The sequence below is a fragment of the Homalodisca vitripennis genome, chromosome 2 (assembly GCF_021130785.1).
Source record: "Homalodisca vitripennis isolate AUS2020 chromosome 2, UT_GWSS_2.1, whole genome shotgun sequence".
Taxonomy (NCBI): domain Eukaryota; kingdom Metazoa; phylum Arthropoda; class Insecta; order Hemiptera; family Cicadellidae; genus Homalodisca; species Homalodisca vitripennis.
Genome location: NC_060208.1, coordinates 193,327,267 through 193,346,756, shown reverse-complemented (window position 1 = coordinate 193,346,756; position 19,490 = coordinate 193,327,267).

Here is a 19,490-nt window from a genome sequence, read left to right as displayed (position 1 = left end):
ATGTAACACAGATTCAAATCTGGATCAAACTTCTTTAATTTGTTGTAATAAAACTCGTACATTAGCAATTTTGAGAGGTCGAGAACTGAAAATCCTATGTAAATCGGTTTGTTAAATTTAACCTTTTGTTTGTACATGTGACTCGCTATACAGTTGTCGTCAAAGATGTTAAAGCATTTGAAATTTGTTTTCTTAGCTTGTTTCATTGAAAATTCTTCATTTCCAAGCTTAATATCACATCTGTTTCTCACATTTTCCATAGATTTTCCAAACACTGAGTTGTTCATCAGCTTATAAAAGTCCTTTTCAAAGTCGCTTGTAGCTTTGGTTCTCATGTTTGTGTTAAAATCAATGTATTCTTTCATAAAAGGCTTCTGATCGAATGCAATAAACTCTATTCACATGTTTCAAAATCATACCTTGTTCCAAATAAAACTTCAAATTTTCTCGAATGAACAACGTATTCAGTTTTAATCCAGTAGAGTTGTGCAAAGTTTGTTTTTAAAATGTTCTGGAGCAAGAGGTAAATCCTTGTGATGTTCGTGTAAATTTTGTTGGATATCCAAGATCGACTTCGAGAATATAGCCATAATCTTCGTCGCCAGTGAGTTCTAAAATTGTTTCTTGCCACTCTTCTTTTGTATACGTTTTAGGATCCATCCACTTGATATCACTAAACGGCAGTTTTTGCATAAGACCATACCCATAAAGGTTGTTTGCATCGAGATAGAGTAAATAGTTTTCGGGCTTTGTCTTATCAAAATCTTTTAAATATTTTGTTATTTGCTTTCACATATCGTTTTAATACACCTGAGAAAATGCCCCCGCGAATGCCTTTTTCAATCATCAAATACATAAAATTATAATCGTTAATTAGCTGAAGCTCAATTTTCGTTAATTTTAACATTGCGTCCCATGCGAGACTGGGAGCTGTTAGATAGTGTGCCGGATCGAGTTTATAACAATTAAGGCAAATGTTTCTGAAATTTTCGAATATATCAGCAAGCAATAAAACATCTTGGATATTGTACAAATCAGAGTAATTTCCAAGATTTTTCTCTTTTAATTTGTTCCAAACATTTAAGTAGTGTTGAAAATCTTTCTCAGATATGCTCTCATCTGTCAAAAGTGAATAGAAATCTTGAATTCTCAATTCTTCTGTGTAATCAAGTTTTTCAATACTGTCGATAAATTCATAGGGAAATATTCCTTTTCCAGATAGAATTTTAAAAAATCTCGTCCTCGTCATTTGGCTGTCTTTCTATTATCTCATTCAATAATTCTTCCATCTTGTATAAAATGATTTGTATGTTTGAAGTCTTCTCTCTTTAGATTTTTAGCTAACTTTTCTATAGACGAGGCAATGAATCTGAACGTGTCTACAAACGAAAACTTGATGAATTTTCTTGGCTTATCACCTTCGAATTCATAGCCATATCCAGAATTTACAGAATAATTTTATATATTTTTCATCGGTGTTTGCAATCAAATCAACATTTCCATATTGTTTAGCCAATTCTTTTTATGTACAAATGAGTATCGTAAATTTGACATATTGTGGCAGAAAAACGGGAATATTCTGAGGAAATTTCAAATTTAGATTGCAACATGCATGAGCTGCGCCTCGAAACTTGCCGGTTAAATGACAATGATCTCTCACTTTATTATAACTCTTATCTTTCCAACTATCAGGAGTAAAACCATACTGAATTGACCCAACATCATAAGCAGACCATTCACAGATATGACAAACGTTTGAATTTTGATACGAAATTTCTTCTTCTTCTGTCAATTTCATAGGTTTCATGTTCTTAGAATTATATTTTTTCGCTATGTATTTCGATAATTTTATTGAGTTCTTCAAACAATTTTGTCGGGACGTTTTTCAAATCTTCTTCATTTTATTGGCACGATAACATATCGGTTTGTACATGCGATTGGTCACATTCGACACTAAATATAGAGTAAAACCATAAGGAATGTGCCTCTGAATCTTGGTTGTAGTCGATCTTTGTGGATTGTTCTTGCATGTCGGAATTTTTTCTAATATGCTCTCAAAGTCCATATAAATTACGTACGGATGGTTAAATTTCTTTTGATAATTAGTAAATTTAGTTGTTTTGACCTGGAAATGGCATAATTGGCTTACAAACTTCATGATTTTTACAAATTTCTAAGTGATCTGTTAAATCTCCAGATTTGTAAAAATGGCTTAAACATCTTCTACACAAAAATTTTCTTTCTTTATGTTTAGACAACTGCGAAGAAACAAGCTTATTTAAATCGGTTATCAAAACATAATGAGATTTATCATCTTGTTTAACATACAATAAATCAATGTTTGTTTCAGCGTCATATTTTTCAGAAATTTGTAACGGAACAATGTTAATATTTTCATCAAAAACTGTAGACATTGATAGACATTGTTGGATTACTTTATACTTGGAATTGTAGCTTCGTTTTTCAAATATTTGTATATCTTTACAAGGACATTGGATACTCAAAACCTGAAAATATTTTGTCATTCACAAATTTTTCGTATTTCTTTACACGTTCACAGTCTCTTTTCTGGTTTTTCAATAGCACATCTTATTGAGTAAATAAAGCAAAAATCATCTCTATTTTTTATATTTATACAAGCTTTTTTATCTTTGATATTCTTTGGTAAAATCGATGTATGATCCTGCATTCATCATTTCGTGTTTGTTAAGGCTCAAAACTAGTTGTTTACAACTTTTAAATGTCCATCCGGAACCTTTATTTGGATTATTCGTTTGTTCTCGATGTGTTTAATTTATTAAATTGCTTAGTAATAAAGTCGTTTACGTCAAAGATTTCGTCTGCTTTGATAGTAAAAATACATTAGACATGTTTCGGTTCACCATTCACTAAAGTTCGTTCGTATTCACATTCCAAAGAAGAGATAGCCCTTCATATTTTTAACATTTTCTTGAAATTTCTCGATTAAACTTTTAATTTCTGACCGCATAATTGAAAGATATTTGTAAATTGACATGGAATTGTCGTTCAAGTTTGTTAAAATGTATTGCTTGAAAAGACCGTGTATTGAGGATAAAACTTCTACATCAATGATATTTTCGGATTTTACTTTAAGAGTTTTATCAATTTCTTCGATCATTTCAGACTTGGTTTTATCGTTAGTACCGATAGCCAACTTTTCAGCTATTGAATGAAGTTTTTCATCATTAAATAGGTCGAGATTTTTCTTTTCAACTTTGAAATTTTCTCTTTAATTCACGTAATTTCTCAATATTAAACATGTTTTCGTGATCGGCAATTTAATTTTTCTCTAGCCCATTGTCTTAAATAATTTAGTTCATTATCGTAAATTTGCTTGTTTTTTTTCGTGACTTTTAGAATTATAATGGCGATCAGAGTTTTTTCTTAAAAAATTTCTTTTTTGCAGAACGGACATGATATTTTTTCGCGCTCCATTTAGATAGAAAAAATTTATTTAACTAAATGGTGCTTGTAAACCAACGATTGCGCCTCTCACGGGCGTGATATCACTACGGATATGACGCAGGCGAAGCGATTTATCGTGATGGTCGGTCTGTAGTAGCACACCTCGACTGTCATTGAAGATTTTTCCTTTATTCGTAGCAGATTTGACAACATTTTACAAAGCACAGCTTAAGAAAGTAGAAGCAAACAGCTATAGATTGGTTAATTTTTTCATTCCACAGAGTAGATAGTAATGTACCGATCGCTTTTGGAGACGAACGACTGTAGATTCGGTTAATTTTTCATTGAGATTTGCTGTGTTAATTTCTCAGCTTCCTTTATGGTACATTGAACAGTATTTTTACATTGCTTTTCGGTCGGCTCCGAAAGTGCGCCAGGAACCCCATATTCATATCTACTAATATATATATATATATATGTAATTGGAGAAACATTATTTCAAACGAATTAATCGTCAATTTGATAGTATCATGACAAATTATCAATATTGTAATAAAAAAGTTTTATTATTAACTAATAATGACTAAAATATCAATATTTTTACTATATTTCTTTTCATAGGCAATATTGTATGGTTTTTGGTTTTATATATATATATATATATATATATATATATATATATATATATATATATATATATATGTGTGTTAAAGTAAGTATTATATTTTATAATACTTATGTTAAAGACTAAGTATGTCTTAACCTAATTGTAACAATATTAGATGAAGCAACAAAACTTCACTTATGATAACACATTATTAATATGTGACTACAAACAAACATCAAATTTAGTACGTATTTCATGTCCTGCATCTTTCCTGTCTGTAACTTGTACGAGAATTCGGTAGAAAAGGTTTATTATAAGCATAGTTTAGTGTGGAAAGAATATTTAAATGTCTAGTCAAGCATAGAATTATACCGCAAAACCACACATCAAAACTCTTATTTGTTAAAAAAGGGAGACCTTGAAAGATTTTAAAAGAAAACTGCATATTCAGCAGAAAATTTTGGTAGTTGCTTTAATAGGCCAAATATTGCCTTACAAATTTGTATCGCTTAGTTATATTAGTAATAATCTCTGCTTAAACAGGACGTGACATTATTCAAATAGAATAAAAGTGTATTGCATGAGCCAAAATTCGGAATAAATGTTGCCAATTGACATCGACATCACTACAGAATTTATTAAGCTACCCCATATTGTTCTGTTTCGTCAGCCTCTAAATATACAAATATATACTAAATATACAGCTCCTATAGGGATTACATCACCTATTAACCTATTATAGAGAATAAATATACCCAATTGTCTTGTACGAGTTCCATCTAACTCTAAATCCTATTACGTAATAAAGATAGTTCTGTAATCACCTGTATAATAATTTTTTTCAAGGTAAAAATCTAAGTTCATAAAAGGCACTATTGCCTATTTCACCTGAATGTCATTTTTGATTAAAAATTCCCGACTTCAGTAAAGATTGAAACCAAACTGAATATTCTTAGAGAATATTTTAGGTTTCTTATTTTACCTGTACGTTTCACTAGTTTTAGTCTTGTTCCCTCCAGGTATTCCTAAATAGCTCTAAGGTCAACAACTATCCGTAGAGAAAATCCTTCTTAGTATACTGCAAAAGAAGCGTATTTATAGACTCCAATAGTATCAAAAAATATAAGGTCAATTATAGTATCCAGTATTGCAAAAAATTACAATTTTAAATATTTAGTTTCAAATGTCACATAATGACAAACCCAGTTACTCCTAGCAGATAAAATTAACAAGTAGATGGTCATGATTCTATTTTTAATAAAATCTGATTTTGTTTGCCATTTCCGTTATATAAAAAACCAAGCAAACTTTTTTATATTGCCTTATAAATCGCTAATAACATAAATTAGTCTATTTTTAAATAAATTTAAGCTTTAAGAATCCGCATGATTGCATGTTTTGTTCAAACGCATAGCAGTCAATGGGTACGACAATTTGAAAGACACTCGCTCATTAGTGACTATATCAGGTATATATGTCTTATATTACTTTGATCTCATTATCTCAGCCACTATTACCAATTCACTAAGTAATACGTCTTTTAATAAAAGTGTGCATTGTACTTTTCAAAAAGAACTCATAAGTCACAATTGTTTGTTACATAGTTCGACCGTTCTTATACATTGAACTTATATAATCAGCGTTCGATAGTAAAAGAATTTATATACTTTATCGGTCCTGTAATAGCAACGTACGTATTACGTACATATTTTACCATTAATTTTGTTGTGTTTACTGTGCGGAGGAACACAAGTATGGAGGACACGAGATGACACTGTTGATAGTCTTGAAAGTCTTTCTGCTCTATTATTTACACTTAAGGTCCAATGTCCTGTGTCCAATGAACACATTATTAATATTTTTATATAGTGCTATCAAAACTATTACGTACCTATCATACATACTAATACTTGTGCGGTGGTATTCTTCATGTTTCAGGTAACTTAGGTATTCCCGTCTCGCCCGTCTGGAACTCAATATGCTGCTTCTCTGTTTTACGTGTCAGAGCTTGGTATTCTATATTACACTCAAGATGAGCAGCATGTTCGGTTCCGTAATATATCAATATACAACAACTACCTGAATGTAAAATATTGTTATTAACAAAAGCTAAGATTTATGTTATTAATTATTATTATCAACGAGTATATATTTGTATATGCTGTAAATATTTTGATAGACGAAGCAAATTGATCAAATGCTCTGGGTTTGTTATTATTGTTAAAATATTATGAAAATATTTAACCTAAATTCTTAAGCTCAGGATTAATGTAACAGGATTGCAGCCGTGGGATCGAGTTAACAGATAACTGTTTTTAACATCCGAAATATAGTAGGTTTGATATTGAAGTGCCACTTTCAGAAAGTAAAATATAATAAATATTCACAGCACATGAATTGTCATCATTGTTTGAGCGCTGAGATGAGAGTTTCACTAATTGGCTGAACACTGAACAACACAAAGCCTTACACTCCTCTTTGAGGGAGAAAATTCATTGTGATTGTTTCTTGTCTATGTATGTTGCAAATAATCTTTATGTGACACAAACCGGTTCAATTACTTGCAAAGGGGTAATAACTTAGATATACAAATTTCTAACATATCATATTCTAGGATTGTTGCTACTGAAGAATTTTTATCAGTCCGATGTTAAAATGCGGAACACTGGAAATTAACGGGTTTAAGTTGCAGTAGACACTAGAATTCCTGATTTTGTCATGGAATCCGGTCTAAGATATTTACACTGACACCGTAGAATCTGCCTTGACCCGTCAAAGAAAAATAAGGTACACACGTAACAGTAATGTAGACTTACTTCAGCTTAAAGGTGTGTAGTTCTGACCGTACAAGATCAGACTATTACATTCAATTACTGTGCCCCAAATGAGTTTGCGATATAAAAAGCTATATATGTGTGAGGCTCTCTAAAATCTACTTTGGTCAAAAGGCGACAACTCCCAGCTCTTTTAATATAATTTCGAATATATTTATTTCCAATGCCATATCTGAGTTTGCCATGTTGTCCCATTAAATAAAAGAAACCTTCATGTTGATTAAAATCCTTTTACAGTCTCGGAAAAAAACTGCTAATTACTTACAATCTTCTTAAGGGACGAAATACAATCCCGTAAAAAGGAAGAAATTCCTCCTTAAAATTTTTTTAGGTTTACACAACTTAAAAAGTAATGTTTTATACTTTATACGTAAATATAAATTCATATATCTCGGAAACCAACTTCGGTGACCAAGTGTTTATTTCCAGCTTTTGTCATTAAATTCCAGTCCAAGATATTTCCAGTGGTATGATATTTATTTGAATGATTACTTTTATTAATGCTAACCTAAAAAGGCCATACTTTTAAATGTCTTTAAAAAAGGTCTCCTGTCATTGAAATAATTTAGAATGACTCTTTTACGTATTATATTATAAACTACAGTTGATACTGAACACCTTGCAGTAGATTTAAGGGAGCAGAATCTCCCATGAGATGGGAAGGAATTAATTGTTTTTATGTCAGTAATATATCTGGAATATTTGTAACTGGAAGGTAAGTTACAAAAACGTACATAGGTTTATTCTATTTATTGAGTCCAAGGGTTAGGAAGAAGTGAGGAGGCGAGGGGTTTAGCCTCTCATTTTTAGACTAGACTAATCCAAACGTGGTATGTTTGCGTCTACTAGTTGTGAGGAAAAAGTGGGCTTTTACAATACAGTTTCTAGTGCCCTGCAACTATGGAACCATTTATTGTACTATATCATACTTTTTATTCACCGTGAGTCATCCACGTACCAACGTTTCTCGCCATTCCCCACTGTAATAGCAAGGACGTACACACGAAGGTACTGAACTAGTGTGTATTTTATAGTAATTATTTTAGTGTAAATTTAAATGTATTCATGTTCTTAATTTAGGAATATACCAAAATAATTTCATGTTCTATAAATGGATTTTCCAGGCAATAAAAAAGTTGGTTAGACTGTTCATTAATTTTTGAAGATAGTTAGTTTATTATTACTAGTCACAAGTTATATTCATATTTATAAATTTGAATACCATTAATAATAGTTCAAAAATTATTAAAACTGTACTATTCTTTTTAGAGAAAAGTTTACATATTCTTAAGATAATGATGTTTAGTGTAATTTAAAATTAATTTCCTTTTGTAATGTGTTCTTCACATTTTGTAATTATATTTAAGCTATCAGAAAGAAACAAGTAATAACACAAATATATCTCCGGTTTAGTTAAATATTATAAAATGATAAAAACTAAAAGAGAAATGATCAAATTATATCAAATAAGGCTAATAATAGACTAAAAGGCTATTCTCTTCTTGTAATGGGCATACACTTACATAAAACTCGTTACATCAAAACCATTTATATACAACGGGGACAATACACTATACAGTATGGTATTAAATTATGTATTAGTTGTGAAAGTAATGTATAAGTGATAAAATTTCTAAAATTTTGTAATTTAAATGCAATAATACGTTAATTAAAACTTTAGTAATATTGTTTTAATATAAAAAGATACAAACATTATTTTCTGCTTGAAAATGTGCCTCGGCTAACCAAAGGTCTGTGTTTAACTAAACCGACTAAACAATTAATTTTCTGCCGTCATGTATTACATAACAGATAAATGTTATTTCAACGTTTCCGTGTTGAAGCACTTTGCGTAACATTTAAAAGTCCACTTGTTATCCAAAAATTACTTCAGATATGAGTATTTTTCTAGTTCTTCATCACAAGATGTCGATTAGGGTTAAGAAATAAGTTTGAATTTTAAAGCTCATCATTAGCAACATCTGAATTATATTTAGTGTCTTATAATATCTTAAATGTGTTCACTATCACATTGGAGAATAATAGAATATTGGTATAAACACTTCATTGCTCTTTGTCTGTCTATCTGTCTTTATAGTTATATGTGTACATGTATGTACGATCCCTCAAAACAAACTTAACTATCGACTAGAAATTGTGGATAAATCTCCATTTGTAAATAAGGAACATAGAATTTCATACTGGTTTATGTCGTTTCATGAGATTTGACTGAGCGTTAGCGAACAATCTTACATTGGCCTTATGGATAGAATAAATGGATTGAAAACACACTGAAAACGATAATATGACATTTTTAGATGTTACATACTAACAGAGTAAAATGAGCTATAAAATTTAAGTGTTGCATGTTATCTCAATAAGGCATCTTACCCGACACATTCGTGCTCCTTCCTTGTTATTATTAGTTTAAAACAGACCATTGATGATTCATTGATTGTTTTATGTTGAATACACATCTGTTGATTTAGAAATATCGGCTGAAATTTTACAAAGCCTATCGCTCAAAACATTAAAAAATTTTATTTCCGTCTGCCTGTATTTTTTTCTATATATGAATTAGTGTAATGTCTGCTCGATATTTCGAAAACGAACTGAGAATAAAATGCGGTTTGGCTGACCGTTAGCGAATGTTTTTGGCTTAGTAAGAAATTAAAAAATGCTAAAAATTCGTGACAAGATTTTATTTTAGCTAATTTTTTAGAACTGCTGTAGAACTCGAGTTAATGAATAACATTTTTGCGTTTCACAAAGCTAAGATACGTCATGAAATATTTCTTGGACTTCAAATTTTGCATTAAATATTTCATTTCAACATTGACAAGAATATGTTATATGAAGGGGCATGTTAAACTATAAAATTTGGGTGAACATAATTGTTGTCAATTTCTTGTTCTGTGGGTTTTTGTTATCCATCCGCAGACCACCTCGTGAGTGAAAAGAGTTATTTATTTGAAAGTTTCCAAGCAAAGTCTGTCATGCAACACATACTCGCCCCTTGTTTCTTATTTCGGTCTATACATACCATTGGTGATGTGATGAACGATTTCTAGTCGTTCACTCCAATTATTTCTTCCAAGTTATAATTATATTCTCAGTTTTGTTATTTATATTCGTCATCTTAGATTAAATATTTTTAGTTATAAAATTTAGAGAGGTAATTAACGTGATATGATTCCTTAATTAATAATCAGGATTGAAGCATAATTAAATTCAATGCTTTCTATAAATTTACAATTTTAACGGACTGGATAAATTTTCAGTTAAATTACAATTTGTTACAGCATGAAATGTAAATATGAGCTTCGTTTTTGATATAGAAATTAAAATTTTAATAATTGTTACAAAGCTACTTTAATACTGATTGCCACAAAGAAGCCTTCTGTTACTACAAAACCCTCTTAAGGCCGTGCGCTGAGGTAAAAGCACTAGAGGCTTGTTTTGTTGTTAAAATATTAACTTTCCGCTAAGTGGCTTGTGAATAGCTTTATAAGAGCGTGTACATGTGGTGTTTACATGAGTAAAACTCATATTATGCTAAAGATAAAACGTGTACTTACTTTGTAACTGCCTTATTATAAAATTACTATTATTATATAGGGTAATGTTTTAGCTCAATAAACTTGTGACTTCTGTTTAACCCACATTAAAAGCCATCATCCAGCCAGCATAGAATTATGCAACTGTTTTCAAAAATAGTGTTTACTAATTTAAATTTGTAATATATAGGTATAAAAAAGACACATAAATAGTGCATTACATTTGAAACTATAATTATTCGTTTTCGTAAGAAAACCTTTAACCTGAATAAACTATTTGTTGTTTCATTTTCTACAGTAAATTAGAGATTTTTTAAGATAAATTTAAAACATTTACCAGTAATTAATTGTAACTTTCGCTATAAGATATTTCAAAACGCTAGCGTGAGCGCGCACGCGTGTGTGTAAAGCCACCTGTGTTTGCCACAACTTCCTACCGAATATCTGAGACGTTATAAGCGTACCGTTTTTAAATGATGAAATACACCCTCCTGAGATAAATAATGGTTACTGGTGGTTATCCGACTCTCTTGATTCATTTCAGAATAGTTAGGTATTGTTTTTGGACCTAAACTTGGAGAGTCAACGGTTTTCATGTTATATGTTCAATGATATCACTCAAATTTAATGATAGAACAGCTTCAAATTTGGTAACACGTTATATTATAACCAATACAAACGAATCCTAAATTCGAGCTTAAAATAGTAATATACAATTAGAAACATGGAAAAGTTTATTTCAATATTAATATTTAGGAGATTCTAAACCTGATAGCAATGCTACTGGTTCTTATTTCAGGTTTTAATAATGAGAAAAAAAAACAAATACATATTATATCCTTTTAAAATCTAAACTTTCTAATTTCAACCATAGTACTCTAGTTACAGTTTAAGATATATCGGGTGCCATTTAATGGTTTCTTGTTGTGCCGACTAAAACATATAGACATACCTAGTTATGAGAAGCTTACTTCAGTCGAACATATCTATTTCCTGTGTTTGTAATGTACATATCATCTAAGATACTTTCAATATTGTTGTAGTGCCTTTATTTGTGCCCTTATGATGAAGTATACTCGTACATATGTCATGAATATATGAAGAGGGTAATTCAGTTATAACTCGTCTACTATCGACCATTGTAATCTATATCCGGTTAAGGTGTTTCGGCTGCATCAGTAGAGCATGCATTGGTATCCCGATCAGTAAAATAGTCTCTTTAAAGTGGGTTATCTTGGAAACTATCAGACAGTAAACTGTAAGTGGAGAATGATCTATTGTTTGTATTTGGAAATATTTTGCACCGAATGGACGAAACACATAAGGTTGGATACAGCTGAGGTCGTAGAGATAAATACTCTATTTTCAAAGTTTACTTATATGTTTAATTGTGGCAAATAAACATAAAAGCACTACTTCTATATGTTAAAAATAAAATAATGTATTGCCACGTTGATACCAAATAGGGTTAAAATAAACTAAATGATATCGTAGGGGTGGCCTTAATGGTTCCAACTTTCTGGGGATTTTTGCTTACAAACTTAATGATTATACAACTTTAAAATTGACTTTCCTTCACAAACTTGATGTCGATTCACAAGCGCGGACGTTAACATCTTGGCTAGACATTGCAGCTGTAGTCGGAAAAAGTGAAGATTAAATTAGATTAGATGTCTAAAAGCATTCGAAGTTGTAATCAGAGACCTTAAGTTTAAATCAGAGGTTCGGTTGAACTTGGAGGAAAGGCGCGAGATGTTACTCGGCAGGAGGAACGGCAGCTACAAAAATCACTAGAGAAAAACTTAATCCGCCAAGAATTGAGTTCCCAGAACATTGGATATAACTTATATTACCCAGTAACGAATAACAGGGCTGTGAAAATTATTAAAAATTATTAAAAAATATTAAAATTAAAATAAAACTAAATAAATGTACAATTAAAAAATATGTACACTACATTTACAAAATGAGTATCCAGTATTTTACTGTGAAATAAAGGGTAACGTAAGATCTGCTAATGAATTTATTTAGTTAAATAACATTAATTTACTGGGATTAAGTGTTTGTGTTTGTAAACAAAATATTAAAAGGGAAACCACATTCTCTAATGCCACCTCTAACATCTATGATAATATTATATAAATTCTATAATAAACATAAATAAATTGGTCATATTAGCAAAGGTAAATGGTTTAGTATTATTGTACATGAGTTCTCTTATTTTTGCCAATGGAAATAGATAAACAGCATCCTGAAATACAGAAATAAGTAGCTTTCGCCTCGGAGCGGAAGTCGGAAATCACTTTTTATTGCCTCTATTCTTCTTTTATATTCGAAAATCTATAATTTCCGTTTGGTTTCTATATGACTTTAGAATAATTGCCATAAACCTTCCTGCATATTTTCAGACATTGAGTTGTTCAGTATAGTTCTACTAACATAGAACTTTGCAACCACACGCGTATAATATTTATCATAGATACAAGTTATATTTCACAAATGCTATCATATCCCAAGTTATATATGTGAACATACCTGCAATAAATTGATTTTTATGCATTCTTACGAGATATTAGGTAAGTGTTCAAAATAATGACATATAAAAAAAATTTAAAATTTAAAGTGTAATTTTTTATTCATTTAACCATCAAATAACCTAAATAATTATAAAATATCCTGCAAATAAATGTAGTGTATCATACATTTCACGTATAGTAGCTGGTACGCAGAAACACACAACACAATGCAAAACTTAGCAAAACAAAAATGTTAAAGTTTCAAAATTTAACATATTCCTACAGGATTTTCACCAGTAAAAATAATACAATTCATGTCACTGCAGTATACAAAACGCATTATGAGAACATGATGAATAAATGCCATAAAGTGAAAAGAAACGAAGAAAAATAAATCTTAATACATGGCAAAATTACACAGTTTCGCTTATTGGTACCAGAACAAATAATGCGTGCTGAGAGTTTTTAAAATAAGGAACAAGAATGTGTCACCTTCCGTCGAACAACAATGCGTCACCTTCCGTCTTGCGTTTTTGTTCTTTACCTTACGGTTATTTTGTGCATTTGGTTTGCTATCTGAGGTTTATTTTAATGTTAGAATACAAAAGACGACTTAGAATTTCATTATTTAAAAATATATGTCTTGCTTAATATGACATACCTGAGTATTATTATACCAGACTTTAGGAACTAATGAGACTGAGTACCATGTAATGGCAAATTAGATAAACTTTATGGAAGTAGTAATAAATTAATAATAAGGTGGGAGGCAAATCTTTGCCAATAAACTATTACTAAAAACACAATAGAAACAAATCATATCCGAAAACTACTTATCTAGACCGGTTAATAGAACGAAGAGGACAGATTTAAGATAATTTTTTATGTGATTTTCATAAATTTTTAAATAGATAGGTTATTAAAATGATAAAAATAAATATTACAATTTATTTTAGCCGAAAGTAGATGAAGCTGTTTCCCTTCGGTTATTTTATTACGTGATCAAAAGGCGTATACTTAGTTATCTTATTGTCAAAGCGCCAATTACATTTTAAACTTAAATTTAATTTAAAGATAAAAAGAAATTCGTGAACATAATTTAGTGTGTAATCTAGATATTTTATTTATAATAAACTAATAAAATACAATAACTTGTGTTTTAAATAAAATAATTAACAAAGAGATAACGGAGATTGTTATTAGTAGAGCGTACAAGCCAAACAATGTCAAAACTAGAAATAAATCTCTGTTAATAAGCGAAAAAAACCAAGCTAAATCTGTAGATGGATTTTCGATCTGCATAGTCTATCAAAGATTGAAAGTTGAACATTTAAATAGGTACAATATGTCAGTCCTCTAAATAATAAATCTCATCATTGAATAAGCCAATGAAATTAAATAATATTGTTTATATTTCAAAAGAATTGAATAAACTGCAAAGTACATGGAACTTGGCTTAGTGTGCAGGATTGTTTTAAAGAGGTTGCAAGGTTAAAATTAGTATATTTTTTTGTTTAGTTTTGAAACTGGATATATATATATATATATATATATATATATATATATATATATATATATATATATATATTTATATATATTTATATATTATATATGCAAATATTTGTTGCATAATTCGCTTTTTTCAAATTACTCTGTAATGCAATAGTCTTAGTATAACGTGTTTTACAAATAGCACTCGATATACTAACGTATTTACCTAAACACTTGACCTGGACGTCCACCAAAGCTGTTTGTCTAACTAAACCAATAAAGTAAATTGAATTACCACCTTTACACTTCCTGTATGAGAAATGTTATTTCACAGCCTCGTTACAGAGCTAAGGTGCAACAGAAATTTAAAGTTTCTGCTCATAAGTGTTTTACTAACAACTTTACCAGCCATCAAAATTACATGAAATTAATGAATACTGTTTTATTCACGTTAATTCTAAAAATATTTCATGGATCACGAAATAAGGATTTTATTTAATTTCGTATTTTAAAATTTGTGAAACATAGGTTACCATCACAATACCCAAAACTTTCAAATTTAATTTACACTTTATCAAAAATAGGTGTAAGTTATCCATCGGACAAAGTTTTGGTATATATAGCAACACCCAATGACAAGTTGTTTACCATTTTCAGTTCAAATTCAAAGTAATTACACATTACCGATAAAGTATATAATATTCGTTCCAAAACCATAAACATTATTTACTTATACTTTTTAGGATATTATTTATGATTTGGTGATGGTGGGATGTTATAAATGTCCAAAAAAATTAATATTGATATATGTCCGTTGCTAGGCATTAACAGTATTTATTGAACAAGTTTGTAATCCAGGTTTTATGAAGTAGGTAATTCAATATTGAATAATATGGAGAAAATTATCACTAGTGTGCTAATTAATATATCATTAGGTACATTTACTGTGAAGGAATATGCACTTATTCCTCTAATCAGTAATTTCAAAGTATATTAAATAAAAAAAAAACATTTCAAATTATGTAAAGATTTAGGCAATACATCAAATGGTTACAAAAATGTACACACCTTATTTCATTTGTATTTGTCTCTACTTTAAAAAAATGCTCATCATATACGTCAAAACTTTAACCTCTGCCTAAGTATAGTAATTGATGTAATAAGTGTACTTAATATAAATTAGATGACAATTACCTAACTATCTGTTACTCCACAAACTATTGATAGTAAGAATTTACGCATAAAAGTTTAAATGTTAAATTAAAATAACAATTTTTTAGATTTACATATATTACAACTACTGGCTTGGAAAACTGTTCCACATAATAACATTGTGAGGTGATGTAAGAAATAAATCATGTATTTTTAAAGTTTAGGATTTCAAATGTCATTACTAAACTGAGAAAGAATACCATTGATTTAGAAAATGCATAATTACCTTCTGCGGTGTAAATACAGTTTATGTTAATTTATATAACCCTCTTAAACTCTGTAAGATGAGGTAAAAGCTCCGGAGGCATGTTTAAATATTAACTCCCCACTAAGTGGTTTGTGAATAACTTTATAAGTGTGTTTTCAGGTGGGTTTTAACCTAGTATAGGTCTTTGAAAGCTACATACGGTTTTATGTTTTTCAGGTTTTCGGTTTTACTCTGTTATATTGATGTTTATTTATTTATTATTATATAAACATCTAATATTGTCTCCCTGTATTTGTGTGTTTATGTGAAATTTTACTGAATCGCATAAAAATACTGAACTCAAATTATTGAAGTTGTAGTGGACATTTCTAGGGTTCCTGGTTAACAAATAGGCCTATGTCTATTTTGAATATATTCCCGGGTTTCGCCGTTCTGGTATTTTAAACTTTGACTTTTTTATTATTCAGTATATTACAAACAGTTTTTATAGTCATCTATCAAAGTCAAGAATAATAAATATAATAATTTATACATATTTAAACACGTGAATACTTTTACAAATTTAATGTAGGTCAAACGCTTTTATTTCTTTCGTTTTTATTTTATTTTTGTCTTAATGAAATCCATAATTTGTGAAAAGTGAAAATCCATAATATGTCACATTATAAGTGTGTTAACTGAAAACCTAAGTACTTCGATTTTAGTTTCTATCTAAACTTAGGATTTCTCTTCACTGGACTGCATTAGTTTAATTGTTACTGAAATCTTTAGAGCAATTCAATAAAATATCACGAAATACTGGAGTAAAATTTTGGCAAAAATTATCTACATCCGTAGCTTGCATTCTGTTTCAGGTATTAGTGGAAGAAATTTAATCCCTTAATTTATTTGCAACATTAAAACCTCCATATACTTTGTCAAGGGAGAAAACAAGTTTTAAATTACTTGCGCACAAACATTCAGATCATTTTTCATTAAGGTTATATTTCTTAACGGCGTTTACATACATTCACGTTCTAATGCATTAAATGGTTTATTTGTCACTAGCATAATATAAAGTAAAATTTTTATTGACAAAAAACTCCGTCTTTAAAATGTACGTTACATTACTAATTAACCACTGTTTGTTTAATATTATTTTTTTTCGTATTCGAGAACTTCAACTAAAAGTCTCAAAAGCTGCATTGTTTCAGTTAACTTAGAGTACATTTTGTAAATGTTATGGTTGTTTTTCTAAATTCTTACATACTCCGCGAGACTTTTCTATTCTTATTTTCATCAAAACCTTCCACAAACCTGAACACATCCCTTTTATATTAGCAAAAATACTGTCGGAATTAGTCTTTTTGTACTCGATGTTATTACTTAGAAACAGATTTAGCAATTCATTTTATTTAAAATATATTTATATATGAAGTAATAACTTCAATACTAATAATCGCTAAAAACTAATCTTCTATACCCAATCGGTGTTTTAACTAGCCTAAGTGCATTAAACGAAAATTTATTTGCTATGGCTCAGGCTTGCCAAGATACGACTCTTACCATGATGTTTTGAATAATATTTACTGTTACAAAAATTGCCATGTATGATTTAAACAAAATATTAGTGCCGCATTAAGGTTAGCTATGAAAAATGTTTTAGGTATACAATGTTATTCACTGGTTACCAAACTACCCACCCACCACTTTCATAAGAAGTGAAGTAAGCGATTGAATTACCAAGATAACTTTAAACGCACTATGTAAGGTATGAGCTACCTGTTAAAATAGTTCTAAAACTGCTTAAATATTCAGTGTAATCCTAAGTAAGGGTCATGGTATAAAAACCCAAACAGTTAAAATATAATTGTAGGTCAAATTATACATAATTATAAAGTTTTTTCAAGGAATTTAGTTTTATGTTGTAAAAATCTTTTAATCTTAGCGATTGTAAAATAACTATTACAAATATATAGTTAGTTTAATTTATATTTTTCCTATCCTGCATTAAGTACTCCAAGGTCATGCCAATTTCCTTAAAACATGGTACCAGTCCAATTTCCTTGGACTTGTACCTATGCTACTCATATTCATTTCTTGATATAAAATATTTAGTTTAGTTTGGATGTTCTATGTAAAAGTGTTAAATGTATTATATAAAATATTTACCAAGCAGAATCAAGGCCATGTAAATTGTAAACATAACATGAGTCTCATTGCAACATGTATATTGTTAATCTTTTCTTCACTTAGTTCTACTTAGTTTATTTATAAACAAGGTAAGCGAGGCTCCATTATTATTCTTTTAAATGAAGTAGTAATTTAACTATCATCCTCGATATATGAATATTACTGATATTAAATTAAAAAATATAGTAAAAATGTATAAGTAATACAGGGTGGCTCAGAGAAACGGGAAATTTTGAAATAATCATAATAAACCAATGAATTGTACAAAAATGCTTTTTTAAGCTAAAAATGTGTAAGGCAAGAGTGAAAATTACATGAGAAATGTTGGAAATAACAATAAATTTTGTCACTTTTTAAAAATAACATCAGTTAAGTGCTGTCTATTGCGCCTAGCACATTCATTCAATCGATTTCGAAAACTTATCATTGTGCGCAATGTGTTCTCTAGGATGTTGGTGACGTGTTCTTCAATCTGAGTCTTGAGCTCAAGAAGATTTCTTGGCCTAGTCTGGTACACAACGCTCTTTAGATGTCCCCATAGAAAGAAGTCGCATACTGAGAGTCTGAGACCGTGGAAGCCAAGTGACGTTAGCGTTCCTTGAAATTATGCGCTCCCCAAACAAACGCCTCAGTGCAGCCATTGACAGATTGGCAGTGTGTGAGGTGGCTATATCCTGTTGAAATCAGGTTTGCTGAATGTCAATATCTAGAAAAGCATGAAGCCGTGGAAAAAGAATGTCTAAAGCATATGAATGTAACGTTCAGATGTGACAGTTACAGTGGAACCATTACCATCCCCAAAGAAGTAATTATCCCTCGACAAGACACTGCACACCATACACTATATTTGAGGCTATTTAACGGACATTGATGAAGTTCACCGGGATTTATGAGAGCCCTGTAACGCATATTCTGCTTATTGACATGCCCATTTAAATGATAGTGGGCCTCATCAGATATCCAAAGATTTTCAAGGAAATTTGCGTCCTCATTAATTTTAGTCTGTTGCTGTTCACAAAATTGTAATCATAATTCACCGTCATTTGGTTTCAGAGCTTGAACAATCTGAAGCTTGTAAGGTGAAATTGCAGGCCGTGCAATATTCTTTGCACACTCCGACGCTCAAGTCGCAATGATGAGGCGATTTTTCGTACAGAACGACGCGGACTCCTTTCAACTGTGACTCGCACTTCACCAACATTTTCTGGGGTTCGAACAGCCACTATACGCCCAGGAGGTTTTTTCTTTAAGGCCGAACCAGTATCTTCAAAATTCCGAGCCCATGATGATATGGCATGTGAAGAAGGAACTCGACTGCGGGGAGGAATATCATAATGGCGTCGGAACACTCGTTGTGCAGCTGTTACCATTTTTCAAAATTTTTGTAATATGCTCTCACGGCAACGGCATGCTCCGAACCTCTCCACTGCACCATCTCAACTAAATGACCGTTACTACTTGGCATTA